Source organism: Typopeltis vanoorti, chromosome 19, assembly GCF_054136105.1.
Source record: "Typopeltis vanoorti isolate ZY-2024b chromosome 19, IOZ_Tvanoo_1.0, whole genome shotgun sequence".
NCBI classification, from domain to species: domain Eukaryota; kingdom Metazoa; phylum Arthropoda; class Arachnida; order Uropygi; family Thelyphonidae; genus Typopeltis; species Typopeltis vanoorti.
In genome coordinates, this window is record NC_143567.1 from 112588462 (window position 1) to 112615891 (window position 27430).

Below are 27430 nucleotides of genomic sequence, written 5' to 3' on the forward strand. Positions count from 1 at the left end.
AGATTGGATGGTTAAAGGGGCGGAAATGGAAAAGGAGAGTTTAGCTTCGTGAAATTATTTTTTACGCGAAATACTGTTTCTTCGAAAATTAGGTAAACAGAAGAGAACAAGATAGTCTCTATAGCTCAGTTAGTAGTTAAGCAATATAGCGCTTTGGTTGAAAAGATCCGGTTTTGAATCCTATCTGCCACATAAGAAATTGTTATCATGTGTTCTCAATCTTGTGGTGGGTTGCATGTTCTCATACCTTAGTAGAGGATTTTTTTTCCTGGAAACTCGGATATTTCGCCCTTCAGAACTGACAACACACAGTTATGCACACTCATGCAACACACAGTTATGCACAACTCATGCAACTCATGGAACCCATACGAAAATGGCAGGTAGGCTGCATTAAACTGCCTAATCAAGGACCGCAACACCTCGTGGGTTAATGAGGAATGGATGGATGGTGGAAACAGAAACACGAATGAAAGGACATTTGGAGATTAAAGATATTCGGACGAGGCATTTTACAAAACATTTTTTCTAAAGAAGATCTCGGAAAGCACCGATTATTGTTATTCTTACTATGATTCATTTCTGGTCCAACAAGTGAATGCAATTTTCTCTTTTTTTCCAATTTTGAACTTTTCTTCTTTCACTTCACAGCCCGAAACGGTATCTTCTTTGACCGAAGAATTCTTTGGACGAGGTATTTCGGCGATGTTCTGTAAAGTCTTCCAAGGGAGATGTTGTTCTCTTATTTCTGTGAAAACCGTATTGTGTTTTGGGATAATATGAAAGTTCTCTGTATATGCTATGAGTTTCTTTAATGCTATCCACTCCATAATTTGATTGATAATTGGTAATGTTTCTATGGGTCTGTAACTGCTCATTACATTTCTTTTCCCTTGTTTTTATATTGGTGTGATTATGGTGGTCTTTAGCATATTGGTATCTGTCCAGTTTTAAATATTTTATTTATTAATTTTAGTAAGTTAGGACTTAAACTAGTTGCATGTTGCTTTATATCTTTAAGTCTTATACCATCAATTCCTGGGCCTTTGTTTGGTTTGATTTGATGTATTGTAGAGAGAAGTTCTGCTTCTTTTATGGTTGGGAAGCATTATGGCTGTTTTGATTATGGTCCAAGTGGAAGGTCACATTTTGTGATTGGGGGAATATTTCTGTGCAGTTCTTGGATGGAGTCTGCAAAGTATTGGTTTAAGTCATTTGCTAGTTGTTGGATAGGTTTTGCGTCTTTCATCAAGCTTTTGTGTTTAATGGTTTCGGAGGCGGTGGTGTTGGGAACACAATCTAGCATCTCATTGATCAGATGGCAGGTTTGTTTCATGTTGTTTTGTGCAGAGGTTATTTTGTCTCTGTAGTAGCTTCTTTTTGCATTTCTGATTTGTGTTGTAAGGCGATTCCTTTTTACCTTATATTGAGTTTTTAAAGCTGTGTTATTTGGATATCGCTTTAATTCTTTCCATAAAGCCTCCATTCAGTATTTATGATTAAAATGCTTGTTAATTTATTTTGTAAAGAGATTAGTAGTGTGTATGTTAGTGTGTATAACAGTCTGTATCCAGCCGAAATACAATGTTCTTTTCGTTGCCACCGCTAGGAATCTTTTAAAAAGAATACTCGAGATAGCATAAATCTTGCTGTGTTGCATACTTATATAATATGGAGTTTAACAGGGTAAGCTACTTTCAATTTTCGTCCAAAATAGGTTATAGTATTCACATTTACTATTTCCATGTAATTAAAATTTGGTTACTTTTACTTGTTATGCAGGAATATACGGATGAAAAATGTTTGGTAACAGGAGTATTTCTGAGTTTAAAAATTATAAATTTAGTGTTTGTTCAATACTGAGATTAACTTCCTTCACCTGAAACCAATTTGCCACTGTTCTGTGTTGAATGTGTTTTGCATTTCATTTACAGATTTTGAAGTGAAATTCAATGCGGTTTCATCTACAAAGGTCGTCTTACTTGATAACGTTATTTCTCCTAACAGATAAGATTCTCCCATAAGCTGTAGCACTACTGAAGTGCTGTTCCTGCATAATGATTTACAGTATGTCTATACAAATATGCCAGTGATATTAATGAGGGCACCACCCAGCTCTCACTTAACTTCATACATCTAAAATATAACGAAATAAAATCCTTGATATTCAGAAATCCACAGGAAATCCCCAATGAGACTAAATACAAGAAGTATTTGAATACTCCGTTGTGGTCAAGAAATGAGTTTTAATTACATCTCTAATACCGACTGTGACCACATGTGGCCTGAATGACAGTAACAACCTTCAGGGCATGCTTTTAACCAATTTCTGATACGTCGAAACAGGAATATTCTTCCATTCTTCGTGCCAAGCTACCCTCCATTGCTGATGCTGATGACGAGTTGAAAAATGCCCCTAAGTTCTAGTATTTATTTATTAGGATTTTATTTATTTATTTACAACAAATATAGTAAGAAACGGATAAAGAGTTAATACAAGAGATGATTCCGAATGCAGAGCATTTATTTCTCATCTTATTTGAGTGGATTTCAAGGTAGGACAACATATAATTCAATTTGAACGCACCAAGAATTGTGTGTCTATTACGTTTCTTTTTTTGATCTTACACCATATGTTCGAAGTGTTCACTCAAGTGCCTAAAATAATTGCAAATTATTATTTTATTTTCCAAAGCATTCTTTAAATGCACTTTTATTTTCTTATATTCTTAGGTGTTTACTCACTGTATTTACTTTATTCACCATTTCAACTATTTGTCGCGTGTTGGTGGATATTTGTTTTTGTCTTCATGTCGGAATACAGCAGGTGTCTGTTGTCGTATGTGTCCATACCTCGTGCAGCGGGCACCATTGGACACCGTTGAGAAGTTGTTGGTTGCCATCCAAAGTAAACGAATTGGGTGTGGATCTCTCAAATATACTCCAGTCTATAACACGTTCATAGTAAGTAAAACTGAGAAACCACAGATAAAAATGACCTTTTCTTGAAGATTAAAATTCGGTGCAAATACTCATTCATCTTAGAATTTCAATTTAAATAAATTTAAAGATAAGTTTGAACAAGTGAAATGAGATTTATGAGAAGAACTGCAAAATAAACATAAAAAAAGAACGAAGACATTTTAAAAGAACTAAAAACAAAATCAATAGAATATAATAAATTTAGTTTAATCCTTTATCCAAGTGTGAGCAAACAAAGTTTGTGCCTGAAAGAATCTTCAGGACTGGGGTAAGGTAGTACAACACCGGGCAACTCGTTGCAAAGGTGGAGCATGCTTATATCAATCCTATCTTGGTATCTCCCATAATGCAAAACACATCTCCTTGTGGATATGTATAATGTTGTGCATTAAGGGAAGGGCCATTAAGGGTAAGCTTGCTCCCCCTTTGCAACGAGTTTCTCGGTGTTGTACTACCTTATCCCCATACTGAAGATACTTTTAGGCACAAACTTTTTGTGCTCACACTTGGATAAAGAATTAAACTAAATTTATTATAGTCTAACCTAGTGAAAAATAAACTTTCAAAATCAATTATAAACAAAAATGGACAGAACATATAAACCGAATGGCCAACATCCGATAACCAAAACAAATACTAAAATACAGGGTGTACCAAAATTCACGCAAGATTTAAATTTAGCGCCATTTGTGCGGTAAAGTGTTGCCAACGAGGAAAAAAAAGACAGCGTGACAGCTGACAGTTCAGGGTTATTAAAAACGGAGCGCTACACGAAAGAACAACGCATTTTCATTGTTGAGCAATATTTTAATAATAATGAAGGTTTGGCAGCAAAATCATCTTCAGCGATGAGGCTCATTTTCATCTTGATGGCTTCATCAATCGACAAAATTGTTACATTTGGGGTTCTCCATGAGCGATTGTTGAGAAACAAATGCATCCACAACGTCTCACTGTTCGGTGCGGATTTGGGGCTGCAGGCTTCAGCAGTCCATTCTTCTTCGAAAATGTGGCTGGTAAGGCAATAACAGTTAATGGTACTCGCTATCGCGACATGATAATCCAGTTTTTTGTGCCGAAATTGCAAGCTATGGATGTGGACGACATGTGATTTCAACAAGACGGTGCCACATGCCATACAGCCTGAGAAACAATTCAATTACTTCATGAGTCATTTCCTGGTCGTGTAATTTTCCGATTTGGTGATCAGAATTGGCCACCCAGATCATGTGACTCAACGCTGTTGGACTTTTTTCTTTGGGATTTTTGAAGTCTAAGGTTTATGCCAACAAGCCCACGACCACCCATGCCTTGAAGGAGGAAATTGAGCGCTGTATCAACGAAATTCAGCCACATTTATGCAAAACGGTCATAGAAAATTTCGACAAACGAGTGCGTATGTGCCATCAAAGCCATGGAGGCCATATGCTATTCAATGCATAAACCTATACTGTATACTTTATGAATCAAAAGAAATTACAATTTTTAATTTCTGTGTTTTCTATCAAAATTACTTCTTGCGTGAATTTTGGGACACCCTGTATAAGCCAATTGGAAAGAGAAGGCAGGGAAGATTTCAAAAAAGGATATTGGGTGGATAATGAGAGTGGAGCAGACCATCATGGTCTATACCCATAATTAGCATTATGGTGATGATGAAACTTAAAGTTCTATTATTATTTTATTTTTTTATGCAAATATCAGCCACTAAAGCTCATTTTCACTAAAGTTCACTTATTCATTTTTGTGAAATGGACTAAAGGTTAGCTACTCTGAAAACTCTACTCGAGAGTAGAAATGTGCAAAGTACTTGGGTCTTCCAAAGCCATGACGTGGTCGAACATTGGATAATAAATCATCTACTACTATCTGGAGACATTCAACACCTCAGTGAAATTCGCCACATCGAATTTCGCATCGAAGAAGTGAGAATCGAACATCAAATTTTGCTAAAGCTCTTCTGGCTCTCGTGTGTATGTGAAATATTAGAAACAAATAGGTAAGCCAAGTTGTGATTGCCGAACTAGCACTCGAAAAATTTTTGAACGCCATTGAACATCATGCTATTAGAATGGTGTTAATATTTCTCTTATCAGAGGTCAGTGAGATCACTCGAAATGGGGAAAATAATCTCGCTTTTTTAATATATTTATATTCTGTAATGAATTGCGCATACCGACAAAATTAATTGAGAAGTACCCATACGGGTGAATGAATTAGAAACCCTTATACAGATTTATGCAAACATCACTTATCTAGCGTATATGCAGAATACTTGATTACTTGCTTAACCATGTGTTCCAGCCAACTATTTAGGAATGTTGTTGGTCAGAAAGCATCAATAATGTTAATCACAATGGGAAACACGAAGAATCTTGCGGTCTTCGATAAAGGGCTTATTATGGGTGCCCCCATCCAGCTGGAGCCATGGTTTTGAAAACAGAAGAGCTGATCGGTTTTTCGAAAGGTGAGATACCAGGATGGTTAATCAATTGAAAAATAATGCACGTGACTTGTCGAAAAGGTATAGCTCTAGCTCCAAAGCAGTCTGTCAGGAAACAGATCGCCATCGTTGGCTGTACAGACAAACAGAACTTCTTCTATGCAGCATTTTTATTTGGAAATTAAATTTTTTTATTTTTATTTTTCAATCAGGATTTACTTTTTATTTAATGTTAGTACGAAAACAATTTTATATTTAATACAATACTTCATGCAAATCCAAATTGTAAATAAACACAAAAATAAAAAAAAATCCATTACTTGACTTTTCAATGATATCATCATCATCATCATTATCATCATCATCATTATCAACAACCATGCGTCCAATGCATGTAGGTGTCTTCTGTCATCTTGATATGATTCTTCCATTGCATTCTGTTTCGTGCAAGATGACTCAGTTTGTGTATAGAGTTTCCGCACTATTTGACAATGTCATCGCCCCATTCTCTGTTTGGTCTTCCTCTTTTTTTCTTTCCTTAAATCATTCCAACCAGCAACGTTTTCATTTTCTATCATCATTCATTCTACATATATGGCCAAATAAACGTAGTCTCTTTTTAATTCTTTTCTGGGTCAGGTTTTCTTTTAGTTGTATTCGTATGTAGATTTCCTCATTGTTCACTTTCTGGATCCAGCTTATTCTCAAGATCTTTCTAGAGCACTTCCTCATAAATGCTAATATCATCTTTTCAGATTCTCTCAGGAGTACCTAGGTCTTGCATTCACAGAGTATACTGCTTTTAAAATAGTTGTTGCTCTGGATATTCTAATTTTTATCTCTTTTTTGGGGTTCAAGTCATGCGTCATGTGGCATCCAAGATATGTGAAGTGTTCCACATTTTCCAGTTGAAATCTGTCTAATGTAACCCTATTCAGTAACTCATCCTGTCCGAATTATCATTGTTTTAGTTTTTTTAAAGTTGACATTTAGTCCATATCTTTTAATGACATTATATGTACATGTATAACCAAGAGCAAAAACTCATTCAGATTATGAAATATATATGATTACAGAAAATAAATATATAATGGATTATAGCACAGTACACAAACATATTGACAATCACGAACAATATATAGGAGACAAAAGTATATATATAAAAATATATTGAAAGACGTTGGCCATTTTAAGTATTTGGAATCAACTACATATAAGGAAGGAAGGAAAACACAACTTAGCAGTCAGAGAAAGATTTAGTGCAAGGTGAACTAAATGGAAGCAAAGATGAGTAGTGATATGTGACATAAATGCACCGAAAAAAAAAGTAAAAAGAAGCATATACAGGGTGTCCCAAAATTCACGTAAGATTTAAATTTAGTGCCATTTCTGCGGTAAATTGTTGCTAACGAGAAAAAAAAAGACAGCGTGACAGCTGACAGTTCAGGGTTATTAAAAATGGAGCGCTACACGAAAGAACAACGCATTTTCATTGTTGAGCAATATTTTAAAAATAATGAAGGTTTGGCAGGAAAATCATCTTCACCGATGAGGCTCATTTTTATCTTGATGGCTTTGTTAATATACAAAATTTTCGCATTTGGGGTTCAGAAAATCCACAACTGATTGTTGAGAAACACATGCCTCCACAACATGTCACTGTTTGGTGCGGATTTTGGGCTGTAGGCATCATCGGTCCATTTTGCTTCGAAAATGCAGCTGCTAAAGCAATAACAGTTAATGGCGCTCACTATCGCGACATGATAATCCAGTTTTTTGTGCCTAAGTTGCAAGATATGCATGTGGATGACATGTGGTTTCAACAAGACGGTGCCACATGCGATGCAACCCGAGAAATAATTCAATTACTACATGAGTCATTTCCTGGTCGTGTAATTTCCCGTTTTGATGATCAGAATTGGTCGCCCAGATTATGTGACTGAACGATGTTGGAGTGTTTTTCTTTGGGGAGATTTTTGAAGTCCAAAATTTATGCCAACAAGCCCATGATCACCCACGCCTTGAAGGAGGAAATTGAGCGCTGTATCAACGAAATTCAGCCACATTTATGCAAAACGGTCATGGGAAATTTCGACAAAAGCATGCGTATGTGCCAGCAAATCCATGGAGGCCTTATGCTATTCAATGTATAACCCTATACTGTATACTTTATGTATCAATACGAAATTACAATTTATAATTAAAAACCTGTGTTTTCTATTAACATTACTTCTTGTGTGAATTTTGGGACACCAAATGTATAAATCGCATTAATCCAGGCTTGTTGTATGGAGTAGAGACATCGGAGAGAAGTAGAACTCAGGAGGAACAGTTGGCAAGAACAGGCATGAGGATGCTAAGATGGATAAATTGAACATCAAGGAAAGAACACAGGACAAAACAAGATATAAGGAAGGAGATGGAGGTTAGAAAAATTAGCAACAAAAATGAAAGTAGATTGAAGTGGGCGGGCCATACATGGAGAAGACCGGTAGACCACCCAATTTAGTGAGTCATAGCAATAGAAGTGAAGGGTAAGAGAAGAAAAGTTGCAGTGGAAAGAAAGGATGCCCAAGATATAAATAAGTTGAAGAAAATTGTCTGACGGATAGATTACAGGACTGTCTGGAACTAAAATGCCAAAAAGAAGAATAATAAGAAGAAAAGATATATATATATATATATATATATATATATCATTGGCTAATTTTGTTAATCACTGGAAATTAACCAATGCTAAATATATATATTTTGAATTGGTTAATTCCCCATGTTGTACTCGTATTCTAAAGAAATTTTAAATATTCTTATAAAAATCAAAGTGTAAGGATTTTGTTTTCAAATGCCTACCTGGAAAACGGTGGGTCTACTCGAGAGCCTAAACCAGGCGGATCGAGATTAGTGATGTGATGTTCCTCATATGCTTAGAATCCCGCTGAATATCAGTCTTTATCTAGAAGAAATATATTGTTTTTCACATTGCTACAGTTAGCAATATTTTTAAATAGCAAACACGAGTTAGCCTAAATCCTACTCTGTTGCATACTTCTGCATATGGGGTTTACAACTTAATAAATCCAGACTACTTCTTAGAGGAGTAGTGCTTTTCTGAAAAAGATTACTAATCGGTTTTTACTACTTTCTCTAATAATTTGGAGAACTGGGAGAAAGGAGATTCACCTGAAATTTTTAATATCATTTTCCACCCATTTTTATGAATTTGTATTAGCAATGTTTTCTGAAATTCATTAACGACGAACTGGAGACTTACCAAAGGATCTATTAAATATTTCTGGCACTCCAACACTGTGAGGACATTAATAGAGTCATGTCCAAAACCTAACGGTGCACACTATTTCTGAAGATTACAATCCCAATTTAAGACGAATCAACTTGTGGCAATTTGTATAACTGAGGATTTTGGGTGCAAATTCAATTTTCGATTCGCGTTCAAAGGGGTCACTGGTTGCACTCAATGATAAAATAAAAAGGCTACGTTAAGCGAATTTTGGTTGAAGGAGAAGACTTAGAAGTTTGAAACTTGGAAGTTTGCATCAATTGACTACTCCTCATAATCACTATTATTATTATTATTATTATTATTATTATTATTATTTTCAGCCATGGAAGTAGGCACCTCAGAATACTTGATAATAATAGGAGACATTAATATAAACATTAGGAACATAAATAACAACACAGAACAATACTTATCCTATTATTAGTATATAACATAACCACAACCGTACAGCCGTATACAGGAGAAGAGATAGTCGCAAATACAACAACCTTATCCTGTATTGACCACATAAATATACGGCCCCTCCAAATAGCCACACAGCAGCCATCATAACATGCAAACGGGCAGATTATTTCACAGCATTACATTTATACACAGAACCACAACCCATAAAACTCACAACAAAACAGTATTATAGCATTCTAAACAAAACAATAGCAAACACTGATATCAGAAAAATAGATTGGATGCAGATAGCATCCAATAGATTTTGCTGAAGCTGTATATAATAATCTTAAACTTGCATTTAACAAAATATATAACAAAGCATTAAAAAATAAAAATACGCCCGCAAACGAAACAAAATCCATGGATAACAGACAACATACTAACAGACATACAAAGAAAAGATGCTCTATGGAAACAACTTAAGAAGCTGCAGAAGAATATTGCTTTAACAGCTGAATACAAAAGAAAACGGAATCTCCTACCACAGATTAGAACGGCAAAAATAAACTATTACAGCAACACATTAACAACAGCTCAGAATGACATACAGGAAACTTGGCACCTGATTAATGAAATGCTGGACAATATACACAGAACCACTGCCTGAGAAACAATAAAACACAGCTTTGCCTGAGACCCCAAATCCCTCAAATAGTTGGCAAACAATTTTAATCAGCACTTCGTGAACTCTGTCCAAACACTACAAGAAACAACCTTTCCTCACACAAATGAACATTCTCCACTAGGTCCACGAGCAACCCGGTCGATGTGGTTCTCGACAGTAACAAAAGAAAAGCTATCTCTGGCATTTCAACAAATTAACCCTAACAAAGGACTGGGGATAGACGGAATCAGACTAAAACACATCAAGAAACACCCAACCAACCTATGTCCAGTTATACAAAACGTGTTAAATAAAATCTTAGAAATGGGACACATACCTGAAACACTGAAGACTGCATTAATCACACCCATACACAAACAAGAAAAAAAACATTATAAGTAATTACAGACCTATCGCTTTCTGTAATCAACCAAATCATGGAATACATCGTGCATTAGAAACTCTCCACATGCATTGAAAAATTTCAAATCATACCCAAAACACAATATGGCTTTCAAAAAAATAAAGGAACAGCAACACTCCTGGAATATTTCACAGATATAATAAACGCTGCATTGGATAAAAACAAAATAACATTACTGGTATTCGTTGACCTCATTTGAAACAATAACACACAAAAACTAACGTATATCGGAATTGCAGGTCGTTTTCTCCAGTGGTTTAAAGCATACATGAAAAACTTGAAAAACAGAAAGCACACCTCATGTACAGGATCAGCATAAAGTAAAGAGGTACATGAAACCTGTGGAGTACCGCAAGAAGCTGTCCTATCTTCCATTCTATTTAACATATACACACACGACATAAGCCAACTCGGTAAAAAGTAAAATCTTCCAGTATTCAGATGACACGGCCATAGTATCCGTTCACAACAACGCAAATATCACTTACACAAATATACAACACGACATCAATCAAATCACTAACTGGTTAACCGAAAATGGCATATATATATATATAAACCCTGGAAAAACAAAGCTAATGGTAATCGAAAACCCCCAAACCCTGCCAACAGAAACTAAATTTCTCACTATACAACATTCATCTTCCTATACACAAAGCATAGAGCCTAAAATCAGAACCATCACACAGGTGAAAACTACACGCTATCTCGGACCTCACTTCTATGCTGATCAAAGTTGGAATAGCCATACAAACTACCTACATACCAAGCTTAGGATAATAGCAAGTAAACTATACAGATTAAAAGACATTGCTCTAAACCACATAAAAATACTACTCGATAAAGCATTATGTGAAAACATTTTAAGATATGCAATCACATCATATTCATTCTGCACAGACTACAGACTTAAGAGGTTACAATGGTTGCAAGATAAAATGGAAAAACAGATATTCTGGGAACAACCCACACTTATGCAGGAAGCACAGACAAAACACAAAATATTTAAGATGAAACACTTATGCCACTACATAGTCAAGTTAAAACATTACTACAGCCCAACCTATAGAGTATCTAGAACAACATATCAAATAACAAGACCACAGTCAACAAACTACATAACATGTAAGTACAACAATCAGCATGGCAAAGCCACCCAAAACTTCTACGTACCTGACATGATAAACAAACTGCCGTTCGACAACAGAAACCTAGAAACATTCAGAGACCTGAAACAGGCGCTATATAAATATTATATCGAAAATGAAAATTAGAGCACTTCCTGTTTCTCTCTCCCCAACACACATGCACACACACAAAGAAACCTATGATAACCACCCCCTCTCAAAAACCATCACTACAAGAACATAAAGAAAGAAACACCCTATGTCGAAATCCAACCCTATTTGCAAAAAAAGTTAAACTGTAATAGCAGTTGAAATCTTCCAAGCACGTTCCAACAAACAGTAAAATCAACTCCTGGCTTGAGACTAGTATAGAAACATAACCATGGAGCCACCATTGCCATCTATTAGGAACAGGAAGGAACAATTTTTGGTTATGATTGGCACTTCCAGACCACAGGTTATTGGCATTAGTGAATCATGTCTGAATGTAGATGATATAGCTAGTGGGATTGAATGTGATGGGTGTAGTTTGTTCAGGAATGAAAGGGAGAATAAAATGGGGGGAGGGGTATTATTGATGATAGCTGATGAGCTGCAGCCAAGGAGAATAGAAGCTGAATTGCAGGATAGAGAAACGAGCACATTTCAGGCCATTTGGTGTGATATTGTGGCTAGCAGAACAAAATATACAATTGGGTGCTGCTATAGACCAGGTGATCGAAATGATGGTGGAGATAGTATGCACAAGAAAATAGAAGAAATGAGTGGAAGGAGGGTGATTATTATGGGAGATTTCAACTATGGTCGCATTCATTAGAATCAGGAGAAAACAAACGTGAGGAAGGAATTGGATCTTATCCGTTATTATGGGATAACTATCTGTGACAGCATGTAATGGAAAATACTTTTGGTCAGAGAGTGCTTGACCTAGTAATTGCCTCTGAGGTTTTCGCTGTAACACATATGACCACATTGCCACCAACTGGTGAGGGTGATCGTAGGGTCTTGAGTTGGGAGGTGGTTAAATGTGGGAATTTACAATTAACGGGGGAAGAAAACCACGTAACAAGTAGGAATGCCAGAGGAACATGTATTTTCTATGTCCAGGTCCGAGGCCCTTCGCAACGAAAATCAAATAAGAATCGTGACGAGTGGTAGTGTCCAAAATGCAGAAAACAACCTGCAGATGTTTTCTGCATTTGCTGTTTTCCACCTGCTGTTGATAGCTGTTTTTAATTCCCTCTGTTTTTAATCTGTTTTTAATTCCCTCTGCTGTTGATTGCTGTTTACAGCAATCAACAGCAGAGATTCTTCCAGAGTCTTCCAGAAATTGCAACGGAACGTCTAAGAGACATCGTAATAAAACTAAGCCAAAAAATTGGCGCTCCCAAAAGATATCCAGTTAGTACATTTGTTACCACAAAAAAGGAAAAGGGAAAATAATTCCCGTCCTTCTCCTGTCGTAGAGCAATCACCGACAGAGTTAAAGCTATTAGCGTGAAAGCTACACTTATAAAAGCTATCATGATTGAAAAACTAATAGTTAAGGATCTCAAAGGAGACCACAATAACCCCAATATACTTGTTCGAATACTTAACGCCATATTATCAGAAACTATTCTACCAAGCAAGGAAAGTAAAAACAGAAAGAAATTAAAAGTATATATGGATAAGAGACTGCAATATATTCCTTAGAATGATACAAGATGCAAAACCAATTGAAATAAAACCTGTAGAAGGCCTCAACAGGCTGCCACATTGAAAGGAATAGTGACAACTCGTAAAGAGGAAACAGCACACCAACAAACACGAATGCAGACCATCAAGCAGATATAATCACCCCGGAACATGGTAATTGCGACATTCTGAAATCAATAACAGAATGGAAAGAAGTGACTATCCCCAAGAAAGAACTATCTATTCTCCACATCAACATCAGAAGAATTTAAAAATACTGGCTGACCCTGCAAGCTTATCTGAAGGAAGATATAGACGACATAGACATTTTAATACTGACTGAAGTATCTATGACAAACGAAGTGGCATCTACCTACCAAATGCCACACTTCCAACAACATAAACACAGCAGACAAACAAAACGAGGCAGTGGTATAATAATATTTACCGAACATAAACTAGAAGTAACAGAAATAAACTGTAAATTGGAATATGCAGTAAACAAATGCATCGAAATTAAAAACATTAAAGAAGAAATCTTTATATTACACGCAATATACAGATCACCCAATTTAACCACCCCAAAATTTCTAGATGAATTATACAGATGGCTTTCAGCCACAGAAGTAGGTGCCTCAGAATACTTGATAATAATAGGAGACATTATTATAAACATTAGGAACATGAGATCTTTTATTGCCATATAACATAACCCCACCCATACAGTCGTATACACACGACTGTAAGGAATTAAACCTCAAAGGACAGGGGATAGACGGATTCAGACAAAAAGACATTACGAAACCGACCAACTTCCAGATATACAAAACCTGTTGATTAAAATTTTCCAAATGGGACACATACCTGAAACACTGAAGACGGCATTAATCACACTCATACACAAACAGGGGGAAAAACATCATAAATACTTACACACCCATCGCCACATTGTCTGTAATCACCGAAATCATGGAGCGCATCTCGCATCACAAATTCTCTCCATACATTGAAAATTTTCAAATCATACCCAAAACACAATATGGCTTTCAAAAAATACAGGAACAGCAACACTCCTGGAACATTTCACAGACCTAATAAATGCTGCACTGGATAAAAACAGAATAACATTAGTGGTATTCATTGACCTAACTAAAGCATTTGACACACTAACAAAAAAAAATTGTTAAAGAAACTAACCCATATCGGAATTGGAGGTCGTCTAATCCAGTGGTTCAAAGCATATATGAAAAACAGAAAGCACACCACAAATATAGGATCAGCGTAGAGCAAAGAGGTACATGTAACCTGTTGAGTACCTCAAGGAACCATGCTATCTCCTATTCTATTTAACATATACACATACGACATAAGCCACCTTCCCTAAAAAAGTAAAATCATCCAGTACACAGACGACACAGCCATACCATCGATTCACTACAACGCAAATATCGCTTGCACAAATATGCAACACGAAATGAATCCAATCCTGAAAACAGCATATATATATAAACCCTGCAAAAACAAAGCTAATGATATTCAAAAACTACCAAACCCTGCCCATAGAAATTAAATATCTCACTATCCGACATTCATCTTTCTATACACAAAGCACAGAACCTAAAACCACAACCATCATGAACACAACATACTATCTCGGACTTCACTTCGATGGTGATCAAATTTGGAATTAGCCATACAAACTACCTACATATCAAGCTTAGGATAATAGCAAGCAAACTATACAGATTAAAAGACTACTCTATAAAGCATTATGTGAAAACATTTTAAGGTATGCATTCACATTATATGCATTCTGCACAGACTACAGACTTTACTGGTTACAATGGTTGCAAGATAAAATGTTAAAACTGATATTCTAGGAACAACCCACACTTACGCAGCAAGCATGAACAAAGCACAAAATATTTAAGGTGAAACACTTTTGCCACTACACAGTCATGTTAAAACATTACCACAGCCCAACTTATAGAGTAGCCAGAACAACAAAACAAATAATAAAACCATAGTCAACAAACGACGTAACATATAAGTACAATAATCAAAACGGCAAAGCCACCCGAAACTTCTACGTACCTGACGAACTGCCGTTCGACGACAGAAACCTAGGAACACACACAGACAGCTGAAACAGGCACTATGCAAATATTATAGCGAGAATGAAAATTAGAGCAATTCATGTTTCTTTCCCCCACACACAATCTATGACATATTCCCTCTCAAAAACCATCACTACAAGACCACGAAGAAACAAACACACCATGTCTAAATCCAACCTACTTGCAAAAAAAGAAAAAAAAATTTAAACTGTAATAGCACTCGATGTCCAAGAACGTACCAACAAAGAGGAAAATCAACACCTGGCTTGCGACCAGTATAGAAACATAATCATGAAACCACCGCTATCTATGATCTTCCTGAGATAAGCTCTGCTAAGCTTCCAGGAAGAAATCAGAAGTACCTCCTAAAGAAAGAGAGAAAAAATAAAAATAAAATAAAAAATTATTATTATTATTATTATTTAAAAATATTATTAACTTTCGTGCATCTGTTATTCGCAATTGTAATGAATTATAATTATTACTGTATCTCTGTACGTAATTTATCTGAGACATAATAAAATGTTTAAAAGTGAAAAAAAAATTATTATACTGCAAAAAGGAGCTACTGCAAAGACAAACTAACCTCTCCACAAAACAACATGAAACATCAAATGTAAAGATATGTAGGTAGTGTTGTATCATACGTAAACAAATGTAAGTATGTTGTTCCATATGTAAGCAAATGCATGTAGTGTTGTATCGTACATAATCAAAACTATGTAATATATAAATCACATGTAATAAATTATTATTATTATTATTTAAAAAAATATGTAGGTAATGTATCTGAGAAAATAAAAAAATATTATTATTATTATTATTATTATTATTATTATTATTATTATTATTATTATTATTATTATTATATGGGAATTTTTAGTTTCGTAGCAGGAGGTCCACTTCAAATAATCGCAGGAATTGTCAATAGCTGCTCAATGTTTTTCATATTTTACTTTGAAATCATTCACTGACAAATTACACAAAACTGACTCTGGCAATCTATTCTGCCTTCTCCATTCTCCTAGCAAAAATCTCTTCCTCACTCTCTTTCAAATCACACTCTTACCAAATTTACATCAATCACCTTTGGTTTTCCTCACATTATTCATATACTGAAATTTTTCATCCACATCAATTCTGTAACACTGCACCCCCCCCAAAAGTAATTCATATGTGTCTGTCATATCTCCCCTTATCTGCCAATCAGCCAGCTTTGTAACCCACAAATCTTCAATCTCTCTGCATATGCAACATCACACATTCATTCCACCCTCTTAATTACTCTCCCATGGATCCTCTGTGTCATCTACGAGGATGGTATGAAAGGTTTCGGCCTCGACCATAGATGACAAGATAATCGGCAATAGACGTTTTTCTAAATTGGACCATCGATAATAAGCATCCATGCGAAATTTCAAGGCATTCTATCATGTAGTTTATTTTATACAGCTGTCTGAGGCCAAAGTGTTGTCTGTATCCCTTGCAATGGATAAAATTGAGTATCGTGCGATTATAAAATTCTTTGTAAAAGAAGCTTTAACGCCAAAAGAAATTCATTTGAAAATCGTAAAAGTTTATGGGCACCCTTTTCCTTCGTTTTCGACATTTACGAAATGGGCTACCGAGTTTAAACGTGGTCGTACCAGCCCTGAGGTTGATCCACGTGAAGGAAGTCCAAACAGAATAACAACACCAGAAATCATTGATCAAGTGCACCATATTTATCAGATGACCGGCGAGTCAAAGTGCTTGAAGCTGCTGAGACTATAGGCATTACAAAAGAACATGTAGGATATATTTTGAATGAAGAATTGCATATGGAAAAGCTTTGCCAAGATGGGTGCTATGTTTACTCCCAACAGATCAAAAATGCATTCACATGAAAATCTCTGAACACTGATTGCAGAGTTTTAACAAGAACAAAACTGAGTTTGTGCATTTCTTTATTACTATGTATGACACTTGGATTCACCATTACACACTAGAATCCAAACAGCAGTCAAAACAGTGGACAGAAACCAGTTGGTTAGCGTCGAAGAAGACAAAGTCGATTCCATCAGCAGGAAACATCATGGCATCGGTGTTTTGGATGCTAAAGGTATTTTTTTCACTAATTATCTTGAAAAGAGTAAAACAATAACCGGCAAATATTATTTCGATCTTTTAACCAGACTAGACGAAAAAACTCGTGAGAAAAGACCCTGTTTGCAGAAGAAACAAAATCATCTTTCATCAGGACAATGCACCTGTTCACAAAGGTGTTTTGACAATGGAAGAATTAAGGGATCTGCACTATGAACTATTGTAACATCCACCATATTCTCCAGATTTGGCTACTGAATTCTATTTCTTCCCAAAACTAAAAGTGTTCCTCGCTGGTCAGTGTTTTTATTCGAATCAAGAGGTGATTGCAACTGTAGAAGAGTATTTTGCAGATCTTACTGAGAACTGCTACAAAGATAGGATAATGGCACTGGAGCATCGCTTGAATAAATATATTGGTCTTAAGGAAGATTATGTTGAAAAATAAAAATAATTTTGAAATTATAAATTCTAGGCCAAAAATCTTTTTTAGACCACCCTCGTTCATCACCAAGAAACTCCAGACTCGTTGGCGAGTCGTTAGCGTATCTGCTCTCCAAATCAAAAGGTCTCGGGTTTGAATCTCGCTACGGCCATTGATGTTTGTGATTGTCTTTAGGTGGGATGAATTTCATCCCCCAGTATGAGACCACCAGCCAGCATATTGGATTGCTGAAGTGGCTTGAAAACGTTTCATATTTAGGCTCTGGAACAGGTTTTACGAACTATGCAAAAATAAATTCAAAATATTAATAATATTAATTATTATTCAAAATATTAAAAAATATATAAAATTCTTAAAAGCTAATGGGAAAAATATTTAGTCCATCCACGTTACCAATCTACTATAGGTTTGCTAATAACCTGTCGTGCATGGAAGCCACATAAAAAGTATATATATAGAGAGAGAGAATGCGGAAGAGATTGATTAAGACTCTTTCAAGACCTGGAGTGTTGAGTATGAGAACAGAGAACAGATCACCAGTCAGGGTGTGGCCTTTGCATTTCTCCCTGTACACCGATTCTGTCGGTGTCTTTCCAGGACGACCTGGCAGAGTTAGCAGTAGCAGGTTTATATGCCAGCTAATCGAGAAGGCTCCAGCAGAGCAGACACGTTGCCATCGGGTTCAATCCTGTGTACTATCTAGTGTGCATAAACTGTTTTACTGCTATACGTTAGATGACACGGTGCTAATTACAGATAACATTATGGATCTTCAAAAACTTACTGACAGATTATACATAGAAAGCCAAAGAATGGGAATAAATATAAACATCAACAAGACAAAATACCTGGTCATGAGCAAACATCCAACCTCATAAATACAACTAATACTCAATGGGAAAAATAGCGATCAAATGTCAATGTATAAATCTTGGTTGCTGACTTAATGAGAGGTGATCCTTAAATAGATACAACAACAAGGATTGAAGTTGCATGGCAGTCTTTCATGAAAATGAGAACGTTATTCTGTAATAAAGACATAAACATGGAAGTCAGATGCCGAATGTTGAATGCTGGGTGTGGTATATTCTGCTCTATGGAGTTGAAACTTGAACAGTGAAGGTGACAACCATCAAGAAAATTGAAGCCTTTGAGATGTGGCTATACAGAAGAATGCTAAACATATCATGAACAGGAAAAATTAGCAATGAAGATGTCTTAAACTCCAGTGGCAAAGTTAAAGGTCTTGTACAAATAATCAAGAAACGAAAATCACCATATCTTGTCCACTTCATGAGAAATTGCCAATACCAACTTCTACAAACTATTTTTGTAGGAAGAATTGATGTCAAAGGAACTATAGGAAGAATATCATGGTTTGATAACATCAATACGTGGACAGGAAAGAGCTGCGCACAACTGCTGCAATTAACGCAAGAACGCAGTTTGTTCGCCAAAATGGTTGCTGACCTTCGAAAGAAGATGCACCATAAGACGAGGTGCACTTGTTGTATTCGAGTCATGTAAAAGAGCTGTTGAAATTATTTATCAGTTTCATACAAGAAAAATCTAGTTGTTACTTCACCCGCTTTTCTTATTATTGGCTTTCTCCTTGAAAAAAAAGAAAATTTCATCGGCATACAGCAAAAATTTGGGAAGTAAATTTTTATGCATCTTTTAGTTATCTAAACAGTGAAGTGAAGAGTACAGAAAGTGATTTATTGACAAAAATCAGTCAAATCCAGCTCATTATAACGCTTGGTAATCATTATCGACTATGAATGATTCACAGCAGATAATTCCAACAATGAAATGCATGTGTATACTAAACGATAATAAATACTTCTACAATAAAAATCAGAGGGGGTCTCCTTGTGGGACAGAGTTTGCATGTAGGTTATAAAAAATCCACTATCTCATTTCATTCCGTACAGAGAGTTGGCGAGGAGTTTTAGATATACCCAACTTTTGGAGACTGAGTGGGAGGAATTCAACATCCATGGGTAGCCAATCACAGATAGCTGGGTCACGACTATCGCTTATTACTAACTGCATCCAGTGAACAGTAGCAGACAAGTGTCAGCTTTTCGTAGTCCGTAATCCATCGTCCGTTTTTATCGGTCGATTTCCTTGAATTTATGGGTAAACCCTTGAATATATGGATAAACCCTATTTTCCATGCGATAAAAACCCCTTGCTGAGAGAATAAATCAAATAAGTCTAGAACAGGTTGAAGAACGGCTTAGAAGAAGTTCTTCTAGTCGGCTACTATATTATAACCCAGAAAGGCCTTCCTCAGGCAGCACAGCAATATGGATGTAAAGGAAGGGAAACAAAAATCTACTTGATGCACTTGACAGATATGGCCTGCATATTTATAAAATAATAACTTGCAGCAATCTAATATTCTAGTAATGTTTAAGTGCTTTTGACTTACATTATATAAGACAAATAAAGAAAAGCAAATATATGCCAGAATGGTTTCAATGGTGATAGCTAATACAAATGAAGAATGAAGGGCATTCAGAGGAATAAAGCGAGTTTTCGAGTAGTTGCTTTGCTAGGTTATAAACATTATGAAATATAATTCTGCATTAACAAGTATGTCTGCACAGTTAGCCTAGTGGCTGTGTGCTTCGCAACCATATGCCTGGGGAAGGAGTGTCCTAGGTTCGATTCTCGTCAGAGACGTGAGGAGCTTAAGGATTTTCCTCAGCCATAACCAAGTTAGCCGGTCTTGGGCATGGACAGCAGGGTTTTTCCTCCAGTTTATCTGGAGTTTTTCATCACGCAAGCAGGCAAACTGGCCCCATGAACACATACACACTTACAGTCAGGAATATAATATTGCCCTTAGGGGATGCAGCAGAGGAGTGGCAAACCGGTTGCATTAATACGCCAGTAATCCCCTCATTAGGAGGGGACTCAACCCATCCTAGACAAATGAGAAAGGATAGGATTAACAAGTATTTATCTATACCTTCGGGTAAAATTTTAACATTAGTCTTGAAGTTGAATTCTACAAACAGAACTATCACCACGTATGGCCTTCAGCAATAAGATGAAAGCGTCCAGTATCATAGAATAAACGAAAGCGTGTTGAAATATAAATTAAGTATTATATCCTGGAACACAAAATCTGAAGCCAGTGTTGACGGATGAAATCAAAAGTATAATGAAACATAAAACGTCTTCTGCTTTTGTACACTTGTGTCCCAAAGCTATGATCAAACTATATTTTACCTGTATATGAAATAAAAAAATCATAACTACAGCCAAATGTGGACATAAATTTATTGCTAGCATGCTAATAAATTATGTCACACAAAAATGCGTTATAAATTTCATACAGTTTAAATTGCAATACGTTTTGGGCAAAACTTACAAATTTTCTAAGGATGTAGTTAAGAAATTAATGTACAGATTACATAAAACTATGCAGAGAGATATTTCTGTATGGAAAATGTGCATCCCGAACGGAGGGAATCGCAACATCATACTCTTCTTATAACTAAGTAATTCAGGAGTTTCTGAAGAAAACTGGCCCATCCCTCTTTCCCAGCAATGATAACACCTTATTTGTGCATCTTCCTCTTGCATCCCAAATGATGTTTCCAGGAGAAGGAGATGTGGGGAGCGTACTGGCCACGCGATACAATTAATATCCATGCTCTTCAGAAGGATATCCACATGTATATCCCCTGCTCCAGAAGTATATCCACATGTGAGCAATCTTTCTTATCTTGGGAGGTTGCACATGTGTGGAAATTTCAGTCAAGAAAGGGTTTCTGTTTAACGACAAAGCTGGTGATGACAAACTTATAAAGCAACTTGGAGCAGTTCATGGCATACAAAACCTCCTGGAATGAATGTCATTAGTGGAAAGTGGTTAAGGATTGTTTCAGTGAGGAAGCATGAGAGTGCATACCCTGGGTTAGGATGGTAAACTGAGAATTGATTAAGTGGATGACAAGAAATATAAAGCAAGAGCTAGAAAAAATAAAGAATTATGGAAGGAATATACACAAGATAATCAGCATGTCCATGAGATGAATAAAGAACAAGAATAAGAGAAACTACTGTGGTAAGGGTAAATCAGATTTCGAGAGAAAATTAGCTAAGTAGGCCAAAGCAAATGAGGGGTTTCGCACATAACAATTAAGAGAAAGAATGATTATGGAAAGATAATTCAGTGCGAATAGTAGGAAAGTAACAAAAGCAGAAGTAATTCAGTTTACCAAGTGATCATTTTGTAAGGGTATATCACCCACCTGCATGGCCAATGATTTTTCGTAATCCTTTTTTGCTTTTCTTACCACACTCGTTATCCTTCTGGCCTGCACTTTAAACCGTTCATGTGCCTGCCAGTCACCTTTCTTCTTAAATTCCCTCCATAGTTGTTTCTTTTTTTGCAGCTCAAGCTTAATGGTGTTATTCATCAATTTAACCACTACTTGATTTATTATTCGGACTCTAGGTATACAGTCAGCCATTGCTTCATGCAAACACTTCTTAACTGCCTCCCATGCACTATCAACTTCTAGCCCTTGCAGCTGTACATGACATGGCACTGAACCAATCAAACTCCTAAGCTTGTCATACTTACCAGACCAATAATTCCACATGTACCCTGTCTTAACCTCCCAAACGGTTAGGACATCTATAGATGTCTAGCTAAATCTGGATATGTATCAGCCCAGCTGTTTAAAGAACCTGGATAAGAAGTGCAATTTCACTGTCATGTCCATTAGAAAGTGTGATAAACCCTCATGCTGAAGAGAACAGTTAATCGGATTATCTCACGTTCGTAGCTGCCTCTCAGTTCCCTATATCAAGAAACGCACGTCCTTATTCCAAGCTGGTCAACTGGATTTTAGTTATATAGGATAGACTAAAAATAGAGAAATTATTTATGTTTTTGTTTTCTCTTTTTATTGTACAATACAATTTTAATGTCTGGACAAAATAAAGATCTCGTATAATTCGTTCACTTAAATATTGCCTTATCTTGGAGAACCAATTTAATTTTTTTTGCACTAATTTTTTTCTAATCGCTTACTAGACAAAAGATTTTTCTTTGTTCTCGAAGAAATTAATTCACTATAATTATTTACTATAATTATCGTAATAATTATTGTTAATTAATTCACGATAATTGGAATTGGTCTAATGGCAATGGGATCGTTTCTAAATTATGATAGATCCAAACCTGATCAAGGTCGCAAAACACGTAACTTTATTTACATATATCAAAATAAATTTATGTAAAATGAATGTTATATGAGTGAGGAGAATTTAAGCAATATTAGGAGGGTCCACATTAATTGTGCAGAATGGTATCACTATCTTATATACCGACGAAGCTGAAAGAAGTTTCTTGTGGGTTAAAGTTTTAACTGAAAAAATTAAACCCCATACCAAGAGAATTTCTGATTAATCTCTTCAGGAGAATGTATTTGATATCGAAAAGCGCAATGTTGGTTGTAATTACAGACCATCCATAGCGCAATCGGTATTGGCAATACCCTTTACTTGGAAAGGCTTGGGTATGATTCCCGTCTGTGGTGCTTACTAAGTACGCAGCCTCTAAAGTTGAAGGTGGGGAGTGCCTTTCCATTGTCGAGGAAGTGGCGTTAATATTGTGGGTCTGTTACTTAAAGAGAAATGGAAAGTATTATGAGAGAACGAAACAACTTATAACAAAACAACATGTAATAGTCATTAAGAAAATCTTTGAAGTAACATTACATCCACCTATTAGAGGGAAGAGGCTCTTGTATTTCCTGACATCAGAGGAAACAGTGGTGGAGCATATTGATTATGTAGAACAACTCCTGAGATGGCAATCATCAGGCCTTGGAGAAAGGGATAAGTTTAGGAGAAACGATTGCTACAAAGCATCAGCATGGAAATTTAAAAGCTGATTTTCTCGATATTATAAGAGAATTAAGAAGGTTTAATTGGACCATATTATTTAAGAGCGAGGGGGTGACAGGAAAATGTTTAATTCTAGGAAATTATTTCTAGCTGTTCTTCGAGAGCCAATTAGGCTCTCGAAGAACAGCTAGAAAAAGAACAGATAAATCCTCTGCGAAAATATAAACGATATAGGCGTTAACATTAACTAAATTGTTAATTAAAGATTATCAGAAATCTGCATAACCAGATTTCTTGGCAATTATTTGAGTGATGAGGTTACAGATGAATAAAATCAATGAATTAATATAAAATTAGTAAAAACATGCATGTACTTAAAAAATAAATTTTATGCAAGTGTATATGTGAACATTGTTCACTGGAAATAGGAAATGCTTTTTAAGAGGCAAGATGGTTGATATGTTAAAGAATTTGGTAATTAATAAGGTTGGAGGTAGGGATGATATATCTCTTATATTTGTAAACAAAATAGACGTCACGTTAACACCAAAACGGCTGAGGTGGATGAAATAGCTGGAACTACCTGACGTTTTTCATGGATCAAACCTTCATCGGTATTCTACCTTTTATCCTGTCATTACATTCTGCCTTCTGATTATGCTCAATGAAGTGCTCAGATTATATTCACTTATAGCTGGAAATTTCGGGGGTTATTTTAATTCAATAAGAGTAATTCATCTCATAAAGTGAAAAATTATAAGCTTGTTCATCTTATTCGCATTACAGACGGTATTGGAAAAACTGATAGGAATCCTTTATAATGTAGAACACAAAATATTTTCGTTAAGAGAAATTTGATTGGCAAATCCTTCTTTCCAAACTATTCCTGCTCTACAGACCAAACATGCAACTGTTTCAGGTCACACCCTATCTCCGACGCAATACACAGTGGCTCCAACATGTGTTCAATGCACTTAATGCCTTATCTTTTAGAAGTCGTTAATCAGAATGACTGCAACTCTTTTTGGTAAAAGTGTTTGCTTTCTAAAAGTTTGTTTTACAGAACAAATGGACGTTAGTCATCGAAAATAGTGAACTTGGAAGCAAAGTAGTTCTTAAATACACCGATAGGTGGCAGTATCTATCACATACAATTAATTATGAAGATTTGCTGTGAGGTACAATTTTTTTGCTTTTCTGTGCAATTTATGGAGAATTTCAGAGAACATCCCCCCATCAGAAATTTATTTTAAATGAGTGGTCTTTAAAGCAGTTCTTGACACTTTCATTGAAGCAATCATTTTAATTACAGATACTTACGGGATTCTATTTACAGACAAGTGAGTAACATAATTACATTGAGCACTTGTGACAAATGAGTAAACCTTTTGTGAAAAGTCAAGAGAAACAGCAAGTACTGCTAATGCTCTTACTCTACTACTACAATAGTCTTGGCTGAAACAAGCCAAAACTATTAATAACCAATTTCATAAAATAAATGAAACTTCCTTGACCATTTCATCAATTCATGCAAATATTTATCATGAATTGATGAAATGGTCAAATGGTCAATAAAATGCTAACACAGAAATTTATACAATGACCAGCTTGGCATAAAAGGCACAGAAATGAAAAAAAAAAACGAAAAAAAAACGTTGTTACTGCTATTAAACTGGAATTTACTTTATTCTTGACCAATCATCCCTAACGAGCAGAAGAGTTTTCAACAGTAAATACGATTTTTTTTGGCTAGATGGGTGAAGCAAGAACGTTTTTCATATTCTCCGTTATCTTTAGAAGAAAATGTATGGATGGGGTAATATAGTGCTATAAGCTCTGATCAGAGCAATAGCCGAGCCTCAGTAAAAACTTTATTGGCTTCAGAAGGGGGTCTCCAATGCATGGCCCACGGAGCTCTTTGCAGTGGCCTGGCGGCCATTTTGAAAAAATAACCACTCACCATTAAAACGCAATTAAATAAAAAATAATTTCAATCAAACAGCAGGTCACTAAGCTATACTGCAGTATTTATAATTGTAAGATTTGGCTGAGGGCCATATATCTTTCAGTGTCGTCTTAATTCAGCATGGTAATAAAAGTACTAGAAAATTTGGTCAAAAAGAGAATTCAAGAATGAATGGCTAAAAATTTGATGCTGTATGAATGTCAACATCGCTTTGTGAAGGGTCGGTTATGGCTTAGTAATATATTATCTTTTTTATAATAGAGTATCAGCTGAGTTGGATTTAAGAAATGGCTACACGATGATTTTCCTTGAACTTGCAGAGGGATTTAGCTGAATACAGGAATCCAGTGAGATCGTCCTTAATCCTGAACATTTAAACAACAATTTATGCTATAATATCCCTGAGAGCCATACTGCTGTTATTCAGTACTGGAGATCTCGAGAGTCTGCCACCACACATAAAACAAACAATGACACGTAAAATAGAACAAAATGAATGTTAATACAACGTTTTTTATTTCAATTATGTACTGCAATTTATCTGTGCTTCTCAGTTTTTCAGAATCTTCAGTTTTTATTATTGTTTCCTCTTTCTAAAAAGATGAAGGCTGTAAAAAGCCAGAACTAGTTGTGTTTTTTATCATTAATGCTTTTAATTAATAAAAGCATTAATTTAATATATATATATATATATATATATATATAGGTTATCAACTAATAACGTAAGATTCATTAATTAGACTACTCGATTATTGAATAATTTGATTATCATTAGCCATCAGCTGGCATTAACCAACCTTACTGAGCACACGTTTAATTGCAACGAAAAAATAAACAAATAAATAAATTTATTAAAAATAAAAATGAAACAGGTTTTAGATAATCACAGCAACAACAATAAAACAACAAAAACAAAAACAATAAAATGCTTGATTGTTGAATATTAATGGTGTTTTGTAACGACAGTTTGTTTGTTATTCAAGTGATTAAAAGTGATTCACATATTCACTTTAACAATCAACAGCCGAAAACCTGTCACTAAGATTGTTATTAGGTTTGCATGGATTAATACGAATTGCATTATGTTATTTCCTAAATGCCTTCACCATCACAGCGACCATTCGGGCATACAAAGTAGATAGATGCACATCCACAGCGAAGAGACACTTTGACAACTGACATCTCAGGTACAGTAAAATTAATTCTCTTATTTTTAAGCGCTTTTTTGCCTCTCTAAATGCTAATGAAATAACTCGGGATACATACTTTATTGAAGGTAGCCTAGAAATAACCTTTGATTACTCTGATGCATATATGGATGAACACAATAGTAAGTTCGTAATTATATGGAAGGTATTACAATGGTACACTGGATTAATATGCTTATTGCTGCTGTATTATGTATATGAGGGTGGTCTGAAATGATCTCGGCCTCGACCATTGATGGCAACAACAGTTGTTCCAAATATGAATGGGAATCACTTTGATGAAACACCTGATCGTGGCTAAGTGGAGAGCGGTGCTATTCTCCTTCTATCGGTGATTTATTTACTTGAAAAATATTAGAATTTAGTTAAATGAGATACGTAATTTTAACATTGAAATATAAATGCCAACATTTTATTGCAAAACACTGTTCCCTGGATATCAGACGGCTAAAATCTTCAAGTTTTAGAATGTGCCTTGCTTCCTTCCTAGGAAGCAAGAAAAGTTCTAAAATGTCCAGCAGCTGAACATACCCAAACAGAGGGAATACAAAATAGCAAAGAAATAATAATAAAAATATCGTGTATTAAGGAAAAGGTAATGCATTTGCCTTAGAACAATTGATGCTTCAGTAGTATCTCCAGAACAGCAGTCTATGGACAATCCACAGTTTCTGCAATCAATTTTAGAGAAACTCACAGAACCCAAAGGGCTATACGAAGGTAAAGA